This window comes from Chlorocebus sabaeus, chromosome 10, assembly GCF_047675955.1.
Source record: "Chlorocebus sabaeus isolate Y175 chromosome 10, mChlSab1.0.hap1, whole genome shotgun sequence".
NCBI classification, from domain to species: Eukaryota; Metazoa; Chordata; class Mammalia; order Primates; family Cercopithecidae; genus Chlorocebus; species Chlorocebus sabaeus.
In genome coordinates this window covers 14366107-14385904 of record NC_132913.1, presented here as the reverse complement: position 1 = coordinate 14385904, position 19798 = coordinate 14366107, and the positions used below count along the sequence as shown (strand labels likewise).

At 38.2% G+C, this 19798-nt stretch overlaps 1 non-coding gene across 1 annotated transcript; it reads right to left on the bottom strand.

The window, feature by feature from the left end:
- Window positions 1–6099: 6099 nt before the first annotated feature.
- LOC119620599 (U7 small nuclear RNA) lies at window positions 6100–6160 on the bottom strand. Its single transcript, XR_005237089.1, has one exon. It is a non-coding gene; the product is annotated as a U7 small nuclear RNA (small nuclear RNA).
- Window positions 6161–19798: the final 13638 nt, after the last annotated feature.

The following is a 19798-nucleotide window of genomic DNA, read 5'->3' as shown; positions in this document are numbered from 1 at the left end:
CTTTTAGAGACCCTCAAAATCACAAGCTATGCTCCGCATACTCTCTACAGTTCCTATAACTTTCAAAATCTATTTTCCTCCTCACACTTGACACATATACTTTCTGTCCCCCATCTCCTTCAGCTGTACTCACTCTTTGTTGAGTCTCCCACAATTACCATTGTTCCTGGCCCAGACTTGAATCTGGCTTCCCACATTATTACTGATACCACAGCTGACCCCCATGACTGTATCCCTCTGATCCAGCTGGCATTCACTCCATTCCCCCATATTTCCTTCTTTCATGTTCCTCACCCTGACCACACTTGGTTTACTGATGGCCGTTCCACCAGGCTTAATCACCTCACCATTCACTAGCAAAGGCAGGCTATGCTATAGTATCTTCCACATCTATCCTTGAGGCTACTGCTCTGCCCCACTCCACTACCTCTCAGCAAGCTGAACCTATTGGCGTAACTAGAGCCCTCATTCCTGCAAAGGGACTATGCATCAATATTCCTACTGACTCTAAATATATCTTCCATATCCTGCACCACCATGCTGTTATATGGGCAGAAAAAATTTCCTCACTACACAAGGGTCCTCCATCATTAATACCTCCTTAATAAAAACTCTTCCTAAAGCCATTTTACTTCCAAAAAAGCTGGAGTCATTCACTGCAAAGGTCATCAAGGGGCCTCAGATCCCATTGCTCAAGGCAACAATTATGCTGATAAGACAGCTGAAAAAGCAGCCAGTATTTCTACTTCTGTCCTTCATGGCCAGTTTTTCTTCTTCTCATCTTTCCATTTTACATTTCCAGTTTTGCCTTACAAAAGGTCTCTTCTTCCTCTGTGGCTCCTCCCTCTACATGTGTCTACCTGCTAATTGGACAGGCACATGCACAATAGTTTTCCTTACTCCCAAAATTCAATTTGCAAATAGGACAGAACAGCTTCCTGTTCCCCTCATGACACCAACACTTCACCACTATTTTACTTTATTTTTCTTATTAATGTAAGAAGACAGGAATAGGCCTCGACTTACTCAGTGCTGACAAAGGAGGACTCTGTATATTTTTTAATGAAGAGTGGTGTTTTTATCTAAATCAATCTGGCCTGGTATATGACAACATAAAAAAAAAAAAACCCTCAAGGATAGAGCCCAAAAACGCACCAACCAAGCAAATAATCACGCTGAACCCCCTTGGGCACTCTCTAATAAGACGTCCTGGGTCCTCCCAATTCTAAGTCCTTTAACACCTGTTTTTCTCCTTCTCTTATTCAGACCTTGTGTCTTCCATTTAGTTTCTCAATTCATACAAAAACCACATCCAGGCCATCACCAATCATTCTATATGGCAAACGCTTCTTCTAACAACCCCACAATATTGCCGCTTACCACAAAATCTCCCTTCAGCTTTACCTCTCCTACTCGAGGTTTCTATGCCACACCAGCCTCCCTCTGCTGGCTTTTTTCAGACTCAGCCCACCTGCACCCAGATGATTAAAAAGCTTTATTGTTCACACAAAGCCTGTTTGGTGGCCCCTTCACATGGGAACACATGACACCAATGAGTTACAGAAGACTGTATACCATTTCAAGGTCACAGAAATAATGGGGGCTTGGATTCTGCTAGAACAGGTTATGGGAATGGGAAAAAGAGAAATTCTATTGAGGGGCAATAAATGATTGCTAGGGAGAATGATTGAATCCTGGAACAGAGATTAACCTGTAAATAGTTTCTTAGAAATGTAAATGCTCCTTGGAGATGTCAATGAAAAGAGTTGAACTCTAAAATATGTGAAGAGATTTATTCTGAGCCAAATATGAGTGACCATGGCCTGTGATACAGCCCTCAGGAAGTCCTGAGAACATGTGCCCAAGGTGGTCGGGGCACAGGTTAGTTTCATACCTTTTAGAGAGGCATGAGACATCAATCAAATACATTTAAGAAATACATTGATTAAGAAATACATCAATCAAATACATTTAAGAAATATATTGATTTAGAAAGGCAGAACAACTCAAACTGGAGGGGCTTTCAGGCTACAGGTGAATTTAAATATTTTCTGGTTGACAATTGGTTGATTTTGTCTAAAGACCTGGGATCAATAGAATGAGAATGTTCAGGTTAAGGTAAAGATTGTAGAGACACGGTTCTTTTGAAGTCTTATAGTGGCTGCCCTTAGAGAAGATAGGTGACAGATGTTTCCTATTCAGATCTTACCTCTTTAGGATTGGGAGGGTCTGAAAGAAAAAATCTAGTTATGTTAATGGAGATTCTTTACAGATGTAAATTTCCCCCCCACAAAGAACAGCTTTGCAGGGCCATTTCAAAATATGGCAAATAAACATGTTTTGGGGTAAAATATTTTTATTTTCTACTTTGTCTCATAAATGTTATGCCAGAGTCAGGTTGGAAAGTATATCATGATATATAGGGTTAAATAAAACTCATCTGATGAGCATTTATGATTTGTAGGTCCCCAGACCCCTTAGGAATTTGGGCAAGATGAAAAAATCAAAGTTTAGTCCTCAGAGAGAGTCATTATAACTCCTAAAAATGTCTGCTTAGGTGTGGTCACATCTTGATCTTTTTTACTGCAATATATAATGAGATAACAGTTAGGTAAAGAAATAACAATTTTTCTTTATGGTGGGTTTGTATCTTAGGCAGATAAAGGGAATTCAACCCCTTTGAGAGAAATGGTGTGGATGTAGGGGAAGGTCAGAGAGACCTTGAGGCTTCTTCTGTTCACCATGTCAAAACCACATATTTTCAGTATTGATTTCTGAGCTGTGGCACTCATTTATACCAGATTACAATTATATTTATTTATTTTATTTATTTATTTTTTATGTGACGGAGTCTCACTCTGTCACCCAGGCTGGAGTGCAGTGGTGATATCTTGGCTCACTGCAACTTCTGCTTCTCAGGTTCAAGCAGTTCTCCTGCCTCAACCTCCTGAGTAGCTGGGATTACAGGCATGTGCCACCACCCCTGGCTAATTTTTGTATTTTTAGAAGAGATGGTGTTTCACCATGTTGGTCAGGCTGGTCTCGAACTCCTCACCTCATGGTTCACCCGCCTCAGCCTCCCAAAGTGCTGGGATTATAGGTGTGAGTCACTGTGCCTGGCTAAGATGATATTTAAATGAGACTTTGGACTTTAGACTTTTGAGTGTATGCAAGAGTGAATTAGCATTGCTGGCACCATTGAGATGGAATAAATGTTGTTCGCAGGCGAGAAGTGAGAGGTGAAGTTTGCTGGGATTCTGGGTCGGGTGGGGACTTGAAGAACTTTTCTGTCTAGCTAAAGGATTGTAAATGCACCAATCAGTGCTCTGGGTCTAGCTAAAGGTTTGTAAACACACCAATCAGCACTCTGTAAAATGGGCCAATCAGTACTCTGTAAAATGGACCAATCAGCAGGATGTGGGTGGGGCCAAAGAAGGGAATAAAAGCTGGCCACCCTGAGCCAGCAGCAGAAACCCTCCGGGGTCCCCTTTCATGCTGTGGAAGCTTTCTTCTTTCACTCTTTGCAATAAATCTTGCTGCTATTCACTCTTTGGGTCTGTACTACCTTTCTGAGCTGTAAGGTCTGCAGCTTCACTCCTGAAGTCAGTGAGACTACGAACCCACCAGGAGGAATGAACAACAACTCCAGAGAGGCCACTTTTAAGAGCTGTAACACTCATTGCGAAGGTCTGCAGTTTCACTCCTTAGGTCAGCAACACCACAAACCCACCAGAAGGAAGAAAATCCAGACACATCTGAACATCTGAAGGAACAAACTCCGGACACACCATGTTTAAGAACTGTAACACTCACTACGAGGGTCCCGGCTTCATTCTTGAAGTCAGTGAGACCAAGAAGCCACCGGAAGGAACCAATTCCAGACACAGAAGGACATGAATTTGGTGGGATCAGGGGGTAGAATGCCATGGTCTGAATATCTGAACATTTCTATCCTCTTCAAATTTATGTGTTGCAATCCTAACCACCAACTTGATGGCATTCAGTGGTAGAACCTTTGGGAGGTGACTAATTCATGAGGCTGGAGCTGTCATGAATGGGATGACTTATGACTCTCCTTATAAAACAGGCCACTAGAGACCTTCTTGGCTCCTTTCAATATTTGAGGACATAGTGAAAGCACCATCTATGATCCAAAAAGTTGCCCTCGCCAGACACCAAATTTGCTGATGCCTTGATCTTGGATTCCTCAGCCTACAGATTGTGAGAAATAAATTTCTATTATTAACAAGACACCCAATTATGGTTATTATGTTATAGCAGCCAGAACATACTAAGACATTTATTCAATATGTTTTACTAAGTACCTCATGTGTATTTGAACTGTGTTAGGTTTCACTTTAAGGACATCCACCCTACATGATTTATGCTAAATACAGGCACATTTCTTCCCTCTCACTTTTTAATCTTTAGGTAGGATTCCAACAAAGGAATAGGCGGCATAGACTCAATATAATATACATTCTATCAACAGGTTTTACTTATAATAGATATTAAAAGATTTTTTTTTTTTTTTCAGATGGGGTCTCGCTCTGTCACCCAGGCTGGAGTGCAGTGGCATGATCTTGGCTCACTGCAAGCTCTGCCTCCTGGATTAATGCCATTCTCCTGCCTCAGCCTTAGTAGAGATGGGGTTTCACCATGTTAGTCAGGATGGTCTCAATCTCTTGACCTCGTGATTCTCCCACCTCAGCCTCCAAAAGTGCTAGGATTATAGGCATGAGCCACCACGCCTGGCCCCTAAAGGAATATTTTTAAAAATAAAATAAAAAAGACAGTTACCATGTTTTCTAAATTAAATAGTAACTTAATTCCATCAATGCTTGTATTTATTATTTTTTGTTTGTTTGTTTTTCGTAGTTTAAACTTCTAAATCCTAAATTTCTGTGTTGCTTGGGCTGTGACATCACACGATCCCATATTAAAGCGAAGTCACTGTTGCTTTCTTTTTTTTTTTTCTCATTGCACTTAAGTGTTTGTTTATTGAATCACAGAACATAACTTGACGGAACCTTAAAGTATTGCACAAAACTACCAGGGAGAACTAGACTGTCATTAAGTTTACAAAGAAGTTTTTATAGACTAAGCACTATGCTTCTGAGGAAAACTATAATAGCTTTCATACTTCAGCAAGCACTTGTTTCTGTGTGATTTACAGATTTTTGCATATATACACCTAAATTTATTTTTGCAATATAATCCAGTTCTAGAATTGATAAAGAAAACCATTAACTCTCCATTTCTCTGGTTAAATGGGAGTTTATATACAACAAAGACACTGTTCAGAAATGTGTTAGGAACCGACTGTATCTAAAAAGCACATGAGAGAGTGCTGAAAAATAAATCACGTCTACGCAGAACTTTCTCATTTCCATTTGATTTGTAAGCCTTCCAAAATTCCATCATTTTTTTTAAAATACGTTATCGTCAAGCAATTAGAAGTGTGTATTTGCAGGTTTGGAAGAAAGCCATTATTACACAAATTCAGTGGATGATAGTGATTATTGTTAAACTAAGTTACAGGGCATAAGAGTTCACTCATAAAGCAACAGCACCTTATCACCTTGATAAGCCTCCTGTAAGGCTAGAGGCAGGTAAAATAAAGTCTGCTGAAGAAGCCCCGTGCCAGGTCAGGGGAATGGAGAAATTACCATGACCCCAAGGAGACTTCTTTATAATTTTTTTTTTTAAACTCTGGTTCCTGGGATATAATTACTCTCCATCTTTCGCCCCACCTGCCTAAATCATCACATTCCTACTCAGCACAGTCCCGCTAACTCTACTTCCTCCCAGGTAAGATTTTCTTTCAGATCTTTTAACCATGCTCAAATCTCTCTTACATTTTCACCCTTTGAGAGGAGAAAATTGTTGAAGTAAGAAAGGAGGAAACTCTTGACATTGTTCAAGTTAGGGAGTTTTAGAATGAGCCAAGGACGATACTCTTGGTGCTTGCGATATTACATCCTGTGGCCATCTCTACCCATATGCAACACAAACCTTGATGACCAACGGAGTTCAAATAACCATTCTTTTATTATTATTATTAATTATTATTTTTTCTTTCTTTAAAAATTTTATTTTTAGGGCCTTTCTGACAAAACCAGAAAGCCTGTTAGACAATTCTAAAAGAGCTATAACACTTCAAATAACTATTCTTAAAGAGCTATACTAAAAGTCTCTGTCCTCAAAATTAGAAGTGATCTTTTAGACCAAATCTACTGAAAATGTAGTCTGTGACCTTGTGCCATCCTCTGAAACGTTTACTTCCAGACTGTTAAGTATGGAAATAGAGTGTTTAGAAACTTTCATAGCTATTTGATAAAATCTAGTGATTCTTAGAGTGAAAATTAACATTGATCTTACATTTTTTGGTCTTTTTTACTACTTTGTTTTTCTAGTAATTTATTTTACTGTATTTTTAAAAGCATTGGTTAGTGACAGATTTTAAAATAAATCTATCCTTCAGGTCAGGTGCAGTGGCTTACACTTGTAATATCAACACTCTCGGAGGCCGAGGCAGGAAGATTGCTTCAGACTAGGAGTTCAAGACGAGCCTGGTCAATGCTGTGAGACCTCACCTCTACTAAAAATGTAAAAATAATAGCCAGGTGTGGTGGTGCATGCCTATAGTCCCAGCTACTGGTGAGGCTGAGAGGGGAGGATTGCTTGATTCCAGGACGTCAAGGCTGCAGTGAACCATGATAACGCCTCTGCATTTCAGCCTGGGTGACGGAGTAAGATTGTATCTCTAATAAATATAGATATATATATATACACACACACACACACATTACCACTTTGAGTATAACAAACAATGTTTTAGACCCTTGTATTGTAAAGAAGCATTGGAAGTTTAGAGTATAGCATTGACAATATTTTAACTCCTTTTATTGATTTACTTCCGATAAAATAGATTATAGTTACATAAGAAGGGCCCATCTCTTCAATCTCAGAGAAACATAGGACAGTATCAAGCTTGGCCTATGACTATGGATCTATCTTTATTTGATATTCAGAGAAATGGAAGACAGGGGTGGAAAGGAATAAAGGTAATTTACTAATACTAATCTATTTCAATATGTGTGACTTTCATTTTTCTTTACTGAGACGCATCCATCCCTCCAATTTTTTTTGTATTAGACAATCACATCAGTTTCAGTTATGGTATTAAAATAAAAGTAAAGAAAGAAAAATATTATAAAATTAAAATTCATAAAGAAGGAAAATAGAATAATGAGAAAATGTACACTGGAGAAAGTTACTAATATGGATAAATTTTAAAAATTAAGACAAAAGAAAACAATCTCTTTGGAAGCAATAGATGTAAGTTATTAAGTCCGTCAACATACCATGCAAATTGTGATCCAGTATAACTTAATTGCTCTCTGGACAGCTGGAAATGGTAGAAATATGTAGGAAAATCAGATATCATGGTTTAATTCAAAAAGTCTCTACCTGTGTCTATTTTCTGTTGCTTGGAAATTTGTCTTTAGTATGTATTTTAAAAGTAGACATTAAACATAAACATAAACAGGACTATAGCAGGAGGAAAGGTGAAGGGAAAGAGAGAGAGAGATCCTTTAGAGATGTACTGGAGGTACAAACCCTAAGGGATATTGGATAAGATTTTTTTTTTTTTTTTTCTGAGACAGGATCGCCCAAGCTGGAGTGCAGTAGCATGATCACGGCTCACTGCAGCCTTGACCTCCTGGGCTCAAGTGATCCTCTCACTTCACCTCCCCAGGGATCTGGGACCACAGGCATGTGCCAGCATGCCTGGCTAATTTTTTGGCATTTTTTTTTTGTAGGGACAGGGTTTCAGCATGTTGCCCAGGCTGGTCTCAAACTCCTGAGCTCAAGTTATCTACCTGCCTAGGTCTCCAAAAGTGCGGGGATTACAGGTGCAAGTCAACCGTGCCTGGCCTGGAAGAGAAAAGTTGATGATAAAAGGAAAGTTCTGTTTTTGTTACCTCCTTTTATGTAACAATTTACCCAAAATCTTACTAGATTAAAATAATATCTGTTTATTATCTCAGAGTTTCCATGGGTCAGAAATCCAGGTAAAGCTAAGCTGGGATCTCTGCATCACAGTTTCTTATTAGGCTGCAATTAAGGTATTGGCACAGGATGGACATTTTGTTCAAAACCATACATTTTTTAAAATTTTTATGAATACATGCTACTTGCACATATTTATGAGGTACATGTAATATTTTGGTATAAATGTACAATGTGCAATAATCAAATCTGGGTAATTGGGATACCCATCCTCTTAAACATTTATTGTTTCTTTGTGTTAGGAACATTCCAATTCCGTTCTTTTCGTTCTTTTGAAATATACAATAAATTATTGCTAATCATAGTCACTCTATTGTGCTACTGAATGCTAGATCTTATTCCTCTTACCTAAATGTGTATTTTTTACCCATTAACTAACCCCTCTCTATTCCCACCACCCCCGTCCCCACCCCCTGCACTCTGCACTACCCTTTCCAGCTTCTAGTAACTGTTACTCTACTCTCTATCTCCATGAGATCAATTTTCTATTAACTTCCACTTGTGAGTGAGAACATGCACTATTTGTCTTTCTGTACCTGGCTTATTTCATTTAACATACTGTCCTCCAGTTTCTTTCTTTTTCTTTTCTTTTCTTTTCTTTCTTGATGGAGTCTCACTCTACTGCCCAGGCTGGAGTGCAGTGGCGCAATCTCGGCTCACTGCAAGCTCTGCTTCCCAGGTTCACACCATTCTCCTGCCTCAGCCTCCTGAGTAGCTGGGACTACAGGCGCCCGCCACCACGCCTGGCTAATTTTTTTGTATTTTTGGTAGAGAAGGAGTTTCACCATGTTTGCCAGGATGGTCTCTATCTCCTGACTTCGTGATCCGCCCACCTCGGCCTCCCAAAGTGCTGGGATTACTGACTTAAACCACTGTGCCTGGCCTCCAGTTTCATCCATGATTTTACAAATGACAGGACTTCGTTCTCTTTAATGACTAAAAAATATTCCACTGTGCACATGTACTAAATTTAATTTATTCATTCATCCATTGGTGAACACTTTGAGTGATTTCCATAGTTTGTCTATTGTAAACGGTGCTGTCATAAACATGGGTGTGTAAATAGCTCTTTGATATACTGATTTTCTTTTATAATTAACCAGCAGTAGTTCTATATTTAATTTTTGAGGAAATTCCATACTTTTTTTCACAGTGTACTAATTTACATTCCCCCACACAGTGTATGAGCATTTTTTTCTCTGCATTTTCTCCAACATCCAGTATTTTTCATCTTTTTGATAAAACTCATTTTAACTGGAGTGAGATGGTATCTCATTGCATTAAAATGGATTTGATTTTCACTCCCCTATGTTACCTTGTGATGTTGAGTCTTTTTCATGCATCTGTTGGTCATTTGTATATATTCTTTGAGAAATGTCTATTCAGATCTATTGCTTGTTTTTAATTGAATTTTTTGTTTTTGTTTTTGCTATTGAGTTGAGTTTCCTATATAAACTGGTTATCAAAATCAGACATTTCAGATACTATAGCAATTCAACTCTCATTTCCCCCTTAAGATGTGTATGCTTTTCCTGTTGTTGTTTATATGTTTGTTTTTTTAATGACTTCCCTGGATTTCAGTTCCCATGGTGTATGGCCACAGATGTGTTTGTTCAGCTTATCTTGCCCTCATTTTTATTTTTTAACCTGGCTACCCTAGGGGTCACTCTGTGTCTTTCATGGCTCTGTGATCAGTCAATGATTTGGGCAGTTGTGCTCGAACACATTGATTCCATAAGGTTTCCACCTTTTGCTGAAAGGCTTTCTCTGAGGAACACATTCAAAATTCAGCCAGTTCTCAAATACACCCTGACTTCTCCTTTCTGCTGGGCTCAAGTTGGCTTCCCTTGCATGTATGTTTATTTATCCCGTCTCTCAGGGGGGTATTAAGAGCTTATCAGACCCTTCTATGTCTCTCATTTCTAGGTTCTCCCCACTCACTCTATGGGTTGTTCACAGCTCTGTAACCATAACCTAACAGAGGCACAAGCTTTCCTGTTCATTTCCTCCAAAAATTGCTACTTTAATAATATGAATATGGTTTTATATTTCCTGTTCAAAAAAGTCAGCCCACTCTGGCAACATGCCTACTGGTTTTGAGTTGTCACTTCACCTGAAATAGGCAACGAGGAGGAAAGCATTCCCAGGAAGGAAGGCCACAGATCCCACTGCCCTTATTAGGCTTCCAGTGGGTTTCTTATGAAGAAATGCTTCTCCATTAGTTGTTTCTGTTTGCTTGATTTCCAGAGGCCTGAAATGGTTATTTTTGACATGTTTCCTACTTTTATGTGACTAAGTTAATTTGATCATAAGAGGAGAGTGGCTTTCATAGTTCTTATTTGATTCTACAAGGAATACATAATCACAGATATTTAAAATTACATAGCATTTACATGCATCCTGAGTAACACTGAAGTATTTAATAAAGAGCTGCTGATGAGGGTGGGGCTGAGAGAGTTATGGCTAACCTACAGATGAGCATGTACACATCAGAGAAAATAATCAGGGCATGATTCAAAGAACAGAGACTCTGAAAGGGATCTCAAACAACCTAACACTTTTGGTTACTATTCTTTAGTAAACTTCATTTTTTAATTCCTAACCCTGCCTAATTCCAAGGATACAGGGCTAAAGTCTCTGTAGCTAATGAAAGTGCTTTTCAAATACACCTACATACAAAGCCTCTACTCTATTTAATTTTCAGCCAAACTGTAAAGTTGAAATGTTGAAACACCAGTAAAAGAGGCATAAAATGAATCTGATGAGAAGGTGCTTGGTTGATGGGGAAAGGTAGAAAAAAGGTACATCATAGTTTGGAGGTCTAAGATGAAGTGGTTAAGACAATGGACTTGAGCCTTAAAGGACCTGTGCTTAAATTCACCACTTGGAAGCTGCATAATATTGAGACATGTAGTTAACTTCCCTGAGTCTCTTTTTCTTCTTCATAGAAACTTGGAATAATAGTATGTATTTTATAGGGTCTTTGTAAAGATTAAATGAGTAAGTTTTTGTAAGGTACTCACCTGTACCATGTTAAGACGTCAATGTGTAAGAACTATTATTCATAAGGTTTATTTAGTGGTCTATGCCTCGTTCTTTATTAGGCTGTTACAGTCTTGGTGAGGAAAGACTGTGTCATTCAGGAAATTCTGTAGCATTGACGAACACTTGAGGCATGGAGAAAGCTCAGATAGTAGACAGAATGCCTGAATTCTTGACTGAAACATTTCCCTCTAGAAATTCACATGCTGAAAACACCCATAACCTTTAGCATTTATTCAAATCCTCTGAGAGGATGAAAATGCTTTTAGTATAGTGGAATCTTGAGACCTCTTTGTCAAAGTACGTCATTGAGATGTAAAGAATTGAATAAACTAGCTTCTTGCTGTGGGTAGTAATAGAGGATATAGAAAGAGGGAAAGATGAGACCCACGAGTAATATAGCTCTTATTCTGGCCAACTATTACAAATCTTTTTTTTAAAATAAATACATGTCTGGAGTATGTATCTCTCTCTCTCTCTCTCTCTCTCTCTCTCTGTGTGTGTGTGTGTGTGTGTGTCTGTCTGTCTGTCTGTGTTTCTTGAAGTGTTTCTGCTGAAAAATGTCATGGATTTTTTGTTACTTCATCCCTACAACATGAATAATTTAATTTGGGTGCTTTGTAGTAATTTTTACTGCCTCTGAAATACAGCTATAATTCGAAAAATATATATATTATTATGATATATGAAGCCTTTGGTTTTCCTTCTTCAATTCCTCACTAACACTTCTGTACTCTCATGTAATGGGCAAGCTGATGGATATTTAAACTGCTATCTTTCAAATATAAAATAATATTTGCATCCAGTCATCCCTCTGTGTTTGTCAGGGATTGATTCCAGGATCCCTGCAGATAACAAAATTCGGTTACTTTCAAGTTCCTTAAATAAGATGGCATAGTATTTGCATATAACTTTTGCACATCTTCACATATACCTGAAACCATTTCTAGATTACTTATAATACCTAGTACAATGTATACGATATGTAAATAGTTGTCAGACTACATTATTTTTATTTGTATTAATTTTATATTGTTATTTTTATTGTTTTCATAGAGTTTTGATCTACATTTGGTTGAATCCATGGATGTTGAACCAGTCGATATGGAGGGCCAACTGTATTTAGTTCTTGGCTTTCATTTTTGATATATCTTTAGAATCACAAATGTTATTGATGTTGGCTTATCTTCTCTCTGCTTTAAGCTAATTGCTTAGAATTAATCTTCTTTCTCATAGTGTCAATGAACAGTCTTCTAAGGCACATTTAAAGTAATCATTGACTTAAGCTTATGTTTTACTTTGCTTCCTACTTTCATCAATATTCCGCAAAAGTGTTGTAGTGAAATATGTATTATTTTAGTTACCAAATACCCAATATTCCTTCTTATTTTACAGAAAGTCCCCATTGTTTGTAGTATTAGTGGGATATATTGTCTCACCTCCCACAATAGAAATCGAAGATGGGTATTTCTGATCTCTCCACTGCCAGACCAAGAAGCATTTGATCCTTGCTTAACCAGCCGACTAGACATTTGCTTCAAGGCCTTTGAATTGAGAGCACGCACCACAGAGGTGAGTTGATGGCTGAAATGTATTTTCTACTGCTGCGGAGTCAGACACGGAAGCAGCAGTGAAATCCTGGCTCAACTGCTTTTGTTGCCAAGCTCTAGAATCCCTAGATCCTTATTTTCCAAGCCTCCCACCAATATTAGCTTCTTACGACAAATCTCCTTTTTATCTTACATAGCCAGAGCCCCATTCTGTTGAAAAAAAAAAAGCAAAAATCCTGAATAACAAAAGTGTTCTCAAAACTATTATCCTGTGTTCAATAAAAACATTGTCTCATTCATAATACTGCTGTGTAGCTTCATATATTCATTCACACATGCATCTTTACAATTTTATTCTTTCATTTATTATCACTATGATTTGGTATAAAGTACATAGATTTTGCTATCAGGTCAACCTGGGTTCAAATTTCGACTTCAACATTTGGTATGTAATCTTGAGTAGTATGTGATATAAACAAAAAATCCAGCTTAAAACTCAGTGTATAGAAGACAGATCAATTAATTCAATATCAGAAAATGCATTATTAGCTTTGCCTCTAAGCAACTTTGTAATCTTGGGTAAATAACAAGCTCTAATCTTATTGACCTAATCTAAAAAGAAAATGTTGTTCAGGATTGTTTCTAGTTCTAAGATTCTATAATTCACACAAAATTCAGTTTCATGTTTCAAAACTGATCGCATTTTGCAATCTCTCCCTGTGTGTGTTTGTGTGTTTGCAGACACTAGGTATTATATAAAATTAGCCCTTTCCGTTTTAAACAAAATACATATATTAATTTTTGTTATATATTGATAAATTGTGGTTGTATATATTAATGGGGTAGAAAGCGTTGTTATAATTTTTTTTTTTTTTTGAGATGGAGTCTCACTCTGTCACCCCAGCTGGAGTGCAGTGGCCGGATCTCAGCTCACTGCAAGCTCCACCTCCCGGGTTTAGGTCATTCTCCTGCCTCAGCCTCCTGAGTAGCTGGGACTACAAGTACCCGCCACCTCGCCTGGCTAGTTTTTTGTATTTTTTTTAGTAGAGACAGGGTTTCACCGTGTTAGCCAGGATGGTCTCGATCTCCTGACCTAGTGATTCGCCCGTCTCGGCCTCCCAAAGTGCTGTGATTACAGTGTTATCATTTTTAATACAAAGTGGAATTATTAAATTAAGCTAATGAAGATACCCGTCACTTCAAATATTTAACACTTTTTGTGATAAGACATTTGAAGTTTACTCTCTGTGGTATTGAACTGCACAGTACTCAATTATTAGCTATATTTTATGCCAGTCTGTTGATCTTAGAAAAGTGTCACTATCATGGCATTTTATGTGAGAAATAATCAGTTTAGCTGGCACACAGACCTTGTGTGTTCTGGGTGTGCCAACCACACCTGACAAAGCTATCCCACATGCTGCTCTTCTGCCTAGACCTCTCTACATTCCTTTCACTTTGTCCTAACTTAACTTGTCTTTAACTGAGTCTTTAATATGTCAGTTTCCATTTTTATTTCCTTTGGTAAACTTTCCTAAACCTCTCTCACCTTCTACCCCTAACCTTGATTGGTTTTCTCATGACAGGCATTTACCACATGCTCTACTTCTGTGTAGCATTCATTACAATTGTAACTTAAGAATGATTATTATTATTTAATTAAGCTTCATGATAGCAGAATCTAAGTTTTAATTATCTCCCTAGTGCCTCACATTGTGCAAAGCCCACAGTGGGTACACAATAGATAATTGTTGAATTTGAGGAATGAAAGTTACTACCAAAATACAAGCCTGCGTGTTTGATTCTAACTTCTGGCTCTCTCTACTCAACTATGCTGACCAGACAAAAGGGCTTAAGCTTCAGAACTGTATCATGTGCAATAAACCCTTTAGAAGATTTGCCATGGATCACAGTGTCTTTCTTTTCCTAATGTCCTGGGAGTCACATGTTTTATTGGTCAGCCTCTCAACCTGTAGCTGACTTCACTGTTCATTCAGGGTCCAGCTCATCCATCTTTTGGTGATTTGCATAGGCTATAATGGCTTGGTTTTGGATAATTAGTGACAAGATAACATTTAAGGACATCCTAGGGTTATAAGCCAACACATGGGAGCGTTTCCAGAGTCTATCACTCTAATTAAAGGAATATTTCTCTAAGGGTACTATTTACAATTTCTAGCCACTGATGGGTAACATTGGCACTCAAACTAGAGTTTGTGAATAATGTAAAAATGAAAGCCAGTATAAATCATCCCTCTATGAGACAATAAATAGCATTGTCAGGCAAATAAAGGGTGCATTTGTAAGTGATTTAAAGTGCCAAATAATTTGTAAGGTTCTCAACTCTTCATAAACAACTGGAGGGCCTAATACTTTGCAGGTACTTAGTCAATGCTACTGAATTGTAGATTGACTGAAATAGTTTTTCTTAAGAGAGCCATTTATCTGCTGTATAGCTATTATTGATACTCAAGGCTTATAGAAAGAGCATGAATTTAATTCAAAATATTGAAAGAGAAGAAGTATACATGTATACTAATCATGTAGAGAAGAAACAGAGTTCAAGATACACAAAAGAAACAGAGTTCAAGATACACAAAAAAGTGGTGATTAAAGAGTATTAAACAATTCTAGTTCAAAGAAACAGAGTTTCTTTTCAAAACTCTGAACTTTGAAATTCAGTTCAAAGAAACAGAGTTCAAGATACACAAAAAAGTGGTGATTAAAGAGTATTAAACAATTCTAACCTCCATGGATATAATGAAGTACATTCAGGTGACTAAGACAGAGATAGTGAAGTGCCTGACACACATTGTATCTGTGCTGCTTCATTCATTGAAATGCGATGATGTTCACTTATACTCGGGATGGCTGGAAGGTTCACTGTCATTGTTCCATATTTCTCTCCACCAAATAAAAACAATGACAGTCAAAATGGAAAAAAATAGTGATAAAAACACAGTCACACCCAAACACAAGATGAATCTTGGTGATGCATAAATGCAGAGCTGAAGGGGGCAACCTGCCTGTCTGCAGGCCTGAAACCTGCAAAGACAGCTAGGGTTAGACCATGCTCAGTATTGGGAGTAAAGACATTCACTTCAGAGGAGAAGATAGGTCAAGTCTCACTATGTTTATGGCTAGAGCTGGATTAAGTCAAGAGAAGAATTTGAGTCACGTCACCAAATGTGATAGTGCCAATATTCCACCTTCTGGCTCTTTGTGGATGTCTCTCTGACACCTATTTGTTGTTATATTCTTACCCTTTTCTCTCTTTGCCACAATTCTTTCTCTTACTGTGCCAGTCTTTCCCCATATCTATCTCCCTTTTTCTCTTTCTCACAAAATTTCTCACATTTGCTCAAAGAAACACCAAGAAAACATTGCTAAGAAAATATTTGCTAGAGAAAAACACTATTACCTGACCAAGGAAAATTGAAAATAGAACTAATGATGACAAAAGAATACATCAGGATTGATGAATTGAAACAACTGATTTTGGTCAAAAAGCTGATTAATAAATTAAATTTTAATTAGCAATGTAATTGAGAAAGTAATAGTACTAATAAGAAAATCAGCAAAATAAAAATAAGTTGAAATATTTTCACTGTGGTATACAGAAAATCAATCAATGAAATAAAATGGACTAAAGGAATCTTTTGTAAAAAAAAAAAAAAAACAAAAACAAAAAACTCTAGATGACATTTATTTGCATTTACATTATTTGGAATTTTTTTTTTCTTTTTTCTTTTTTTTTTTTTTTTTTTGAGACAGAGTCTCACTCTGTCACCTAGACATCTAGAATGCAGTGGTGCGATCTCAGCTCACTGCAACCTCTGCCTCCTGGGTTCAAGGGATCCTGCCACCTCAGCCCCCAGAATAGCTGGGACTATGGAACTACAGGCACATGCCAACATGCCTGGCCAATTTTTGTACTTTTAGTAAAAACAGGGTTTCACCATGTTGTCCAGGCTAGTCTTGAACTCCTGGTCTCAAGTGATCAGCCTGCCTCAGCCTCCTAAAGTGCTGGGATTACAGGTGTGAACCACTGTGCCTGGCCTTATGTTATTTGAAATGTTTTGTTCTAACTAGTCTCTGAGTTAAAACATTTGCAGCATTCAAATTCGTCAAAATTATTCAAAACTTATTTTAGAAGTCACTTTAATGATCTCTGAAATGTTTTTATTTCCAACGCCTTGAGTTTTTCTATTTCTCACTAGTCCAATAAAAAGCTTCTCATAAGTTATAAAGGAAAGAAACACTCCTTGGTAGATCAGTACATTTTATAAGCTAAGACATTTTTAAACTTTCACAGCTCAGTGGTGGGGGACTTGAACACAGCCTGATCTTCAAGGAAATCAGGAACATATGGGATTTTACAGTGAGGTTTGCAAACTTAGGTTGCCATAGATTCAACAAAAAACTGTCTGTAAAAGAGAAAGTAGCTCATTATAGAAAGAAAAATAAAAGGTTAGCTAACTTCATCCCTATTTGGAACACTGATATATATATATATATTTTTTATCAGATCACAGTTGTCTCTTATTTTGTCTGAAAATGTTCACCCCCAGTAGAGTAAATGAGAGTGTTTCAGCCTTGTAAAGATGCACAGGTGTTCATGCCAGCATTAGTTTTCCCTGCTGGGGAGATCCAAGGTGCATGATTCAGTCAAACCATCACCAAGGCCCAGCTGTGATTATGTAGAAGAAACACATGCCTGGGAGGTCTGGGTTCTTCTCATGTATTTAGAGAAAGCAAAAAGTGTTTCTTTCAACTGAGGAACAAAATTTCCAACTATTTACCCAGGAAGTAACTGAGTAGACGTTGTGCTGGTTCTTGGGAAAAACAGAAATAGACTTACCTGGAAAGAAATGTCTGTCATTTTTTGCACTCCATGCCAAAAGTTCATGTATTGGTCAGGGTTCTCTAGAGGGACAGAATGAATAGGATAGATGTATAGATAAAGGGGAGTTTATTAAGTAGTATTAATTCACATGGTCACAGGGTAAGGTCCCGCAATAGCCCATCTGCAAGATGAGGGGCAAGGAAGCCTGTCTGAGTCTCAAAGCTGAAGACCATGGAGTCCGACATTTGAGGGCTGGAAGCATCCAGCATGGGAGAAAGATGTAGGCTTGGAGGCTAAGCCATTCTAGTGTTTTCACGTTCTTCTGCCTGCTTTTATTCTGGCCATACTAGCAGCTGATTAGATTGTGCCCACACAGATTGAGGATGGGTCTGCCTTTCCAGCATGGGAGAAAGATGTAGGCTTGGAGGCTAGGCCATTCTAGTGTTTTCACGTTCTTCTGCCTGCTTTTATTCTGGCCATACTAGCAGCTGATTAGATTGTGCCCACACAGATTGAGGGTGGGTCTTCCTTTCCCAGTCCAATGACAAAAATGTTAATCTCCTTTGGCAACACCCTCACAGACACACACAGGAACAATACTTTGCGTACTTCAGTCCAATCAAGTTGACACTCAATATTAACCATCACAGTTAATGTACAGGCAGAACCAGCTCAAAACATCTTCTTTTTTTTCTTTTTTTTTTTTTTGACAGAGTCTCACTCTTGTCATCCAGGCTGGAGTGCAGTGGTATGATCTCGGCTCACTGCAACCTCTGCCTTCTGGGTTTAAGCAATTCTCCTGCCTCAGCCTCCTGAGTAGCTGGGATTCCAGGCACCCGCCACCGTGCCTGGCTAATTTTTGTACTTTTAGTAGAGACAGGGTTTCTCCATGTTGGCCAGGCTGGTCTCGAACTCCTGATCTCAGGTGACCCGCCCACCTCGGCCCCCCAAAGTGTGGGATTACAGGTGTGAGCCACTGCACCCAACCCCAAAACATCTTCTTTTATACTTTACTTGAGACAAAAAAAAATAGCATTGCTGAAAGTGAGTATGTTCTAAGGCATTACTCCTTTGGAATGTCTGTCTAGTCTTGCTAACTCACCCCTCTTCATGGGAGTCTGTTTTCACCCTTTTTTCCCTCCTATATCCAACTGGTATCAATATATGTAATTGAATCCTTGTTTTTGTACACACATAGAAGGAAACTTCTGGATACACATACCTTGTGCAAGGTTGTTACTATTGAAGTTGTTATTTAGGCAAGGATTGTATTTATACTAGGGTTATGCTTCTAAGCAAGGTCATTACACACTCATGATGGGCCAGAACATCTTGATATGGTGAGATATTTTCATACAGTGAAGCATTATTATAAGGAATATTAAATTAACTGTGATAGGAGGTGTATAGATGAATATGAATGAACCTTCCAGAAAAGATTAGTGGATGTCTTCATGTATTTGGATAACTAACTCGTCAACATAAATAAGTATTTATTTTAAAAGCAAAAGTTTGTTATCATTGGACATACTTTAAAAAGAAACACAGATCATATCCTTGTTATGTTCGCATCTTCTGTAAATAGAAATGATTTTGACTCCAAGCACATTAGTATTCTCAGTATTTGTTATATGGCTAGAAGATTTATCAACCTTGACGACATCTGGTTTCAAGAAACAGAAAACCTGGAAAACTACGCCCTAAACAAGCAGCAGGTTTGTTTTATTCCTCGCAAAGAAAAAAGTCCAGAAAGAGGTGGTCCAGGGCTGATTTTCTGGTTCCCTGGTTCCATGACAGGACCTAAACATCTTCTACTGTATTTTGCTGCCACACTGGCCTTAGTAGGAGCTTTCAGCTTTATGCTTGCATCAACCAAAATTAAGGCTGTTGAGGCAGAAATAGTTTGAGAAAGGTTTATTGGAAGCCAAATGTGAGACTCGACCCTGGAAAACACACTAACGGGAGAACCCGCTCCCAATGTTTAACGTGGGTTCTTTTCTATTTCCTAAGTGTCTCGGCTGCCATTGAGAAATAAAGGGAAAGAGCACAAGAGAGAGAAATTTAAAGCTGGGTGTCCGGGGGAGACATCACGTGTTGGCAGGATCCCTGATGTTCCCCCAGCCGTAAAACCAGCAAGTTTTTATTAGCGATTTTCAAAAGGGGAGGGAGTGTGCGAATAGGGTGTGGGTCACAGAGATCAGATACTTCACAAGGTAATAAAATATCACAAAGCAAATGGAGGGAGGACGAGATCACAGGACCACCGGATGAGGCAAAATTAAAA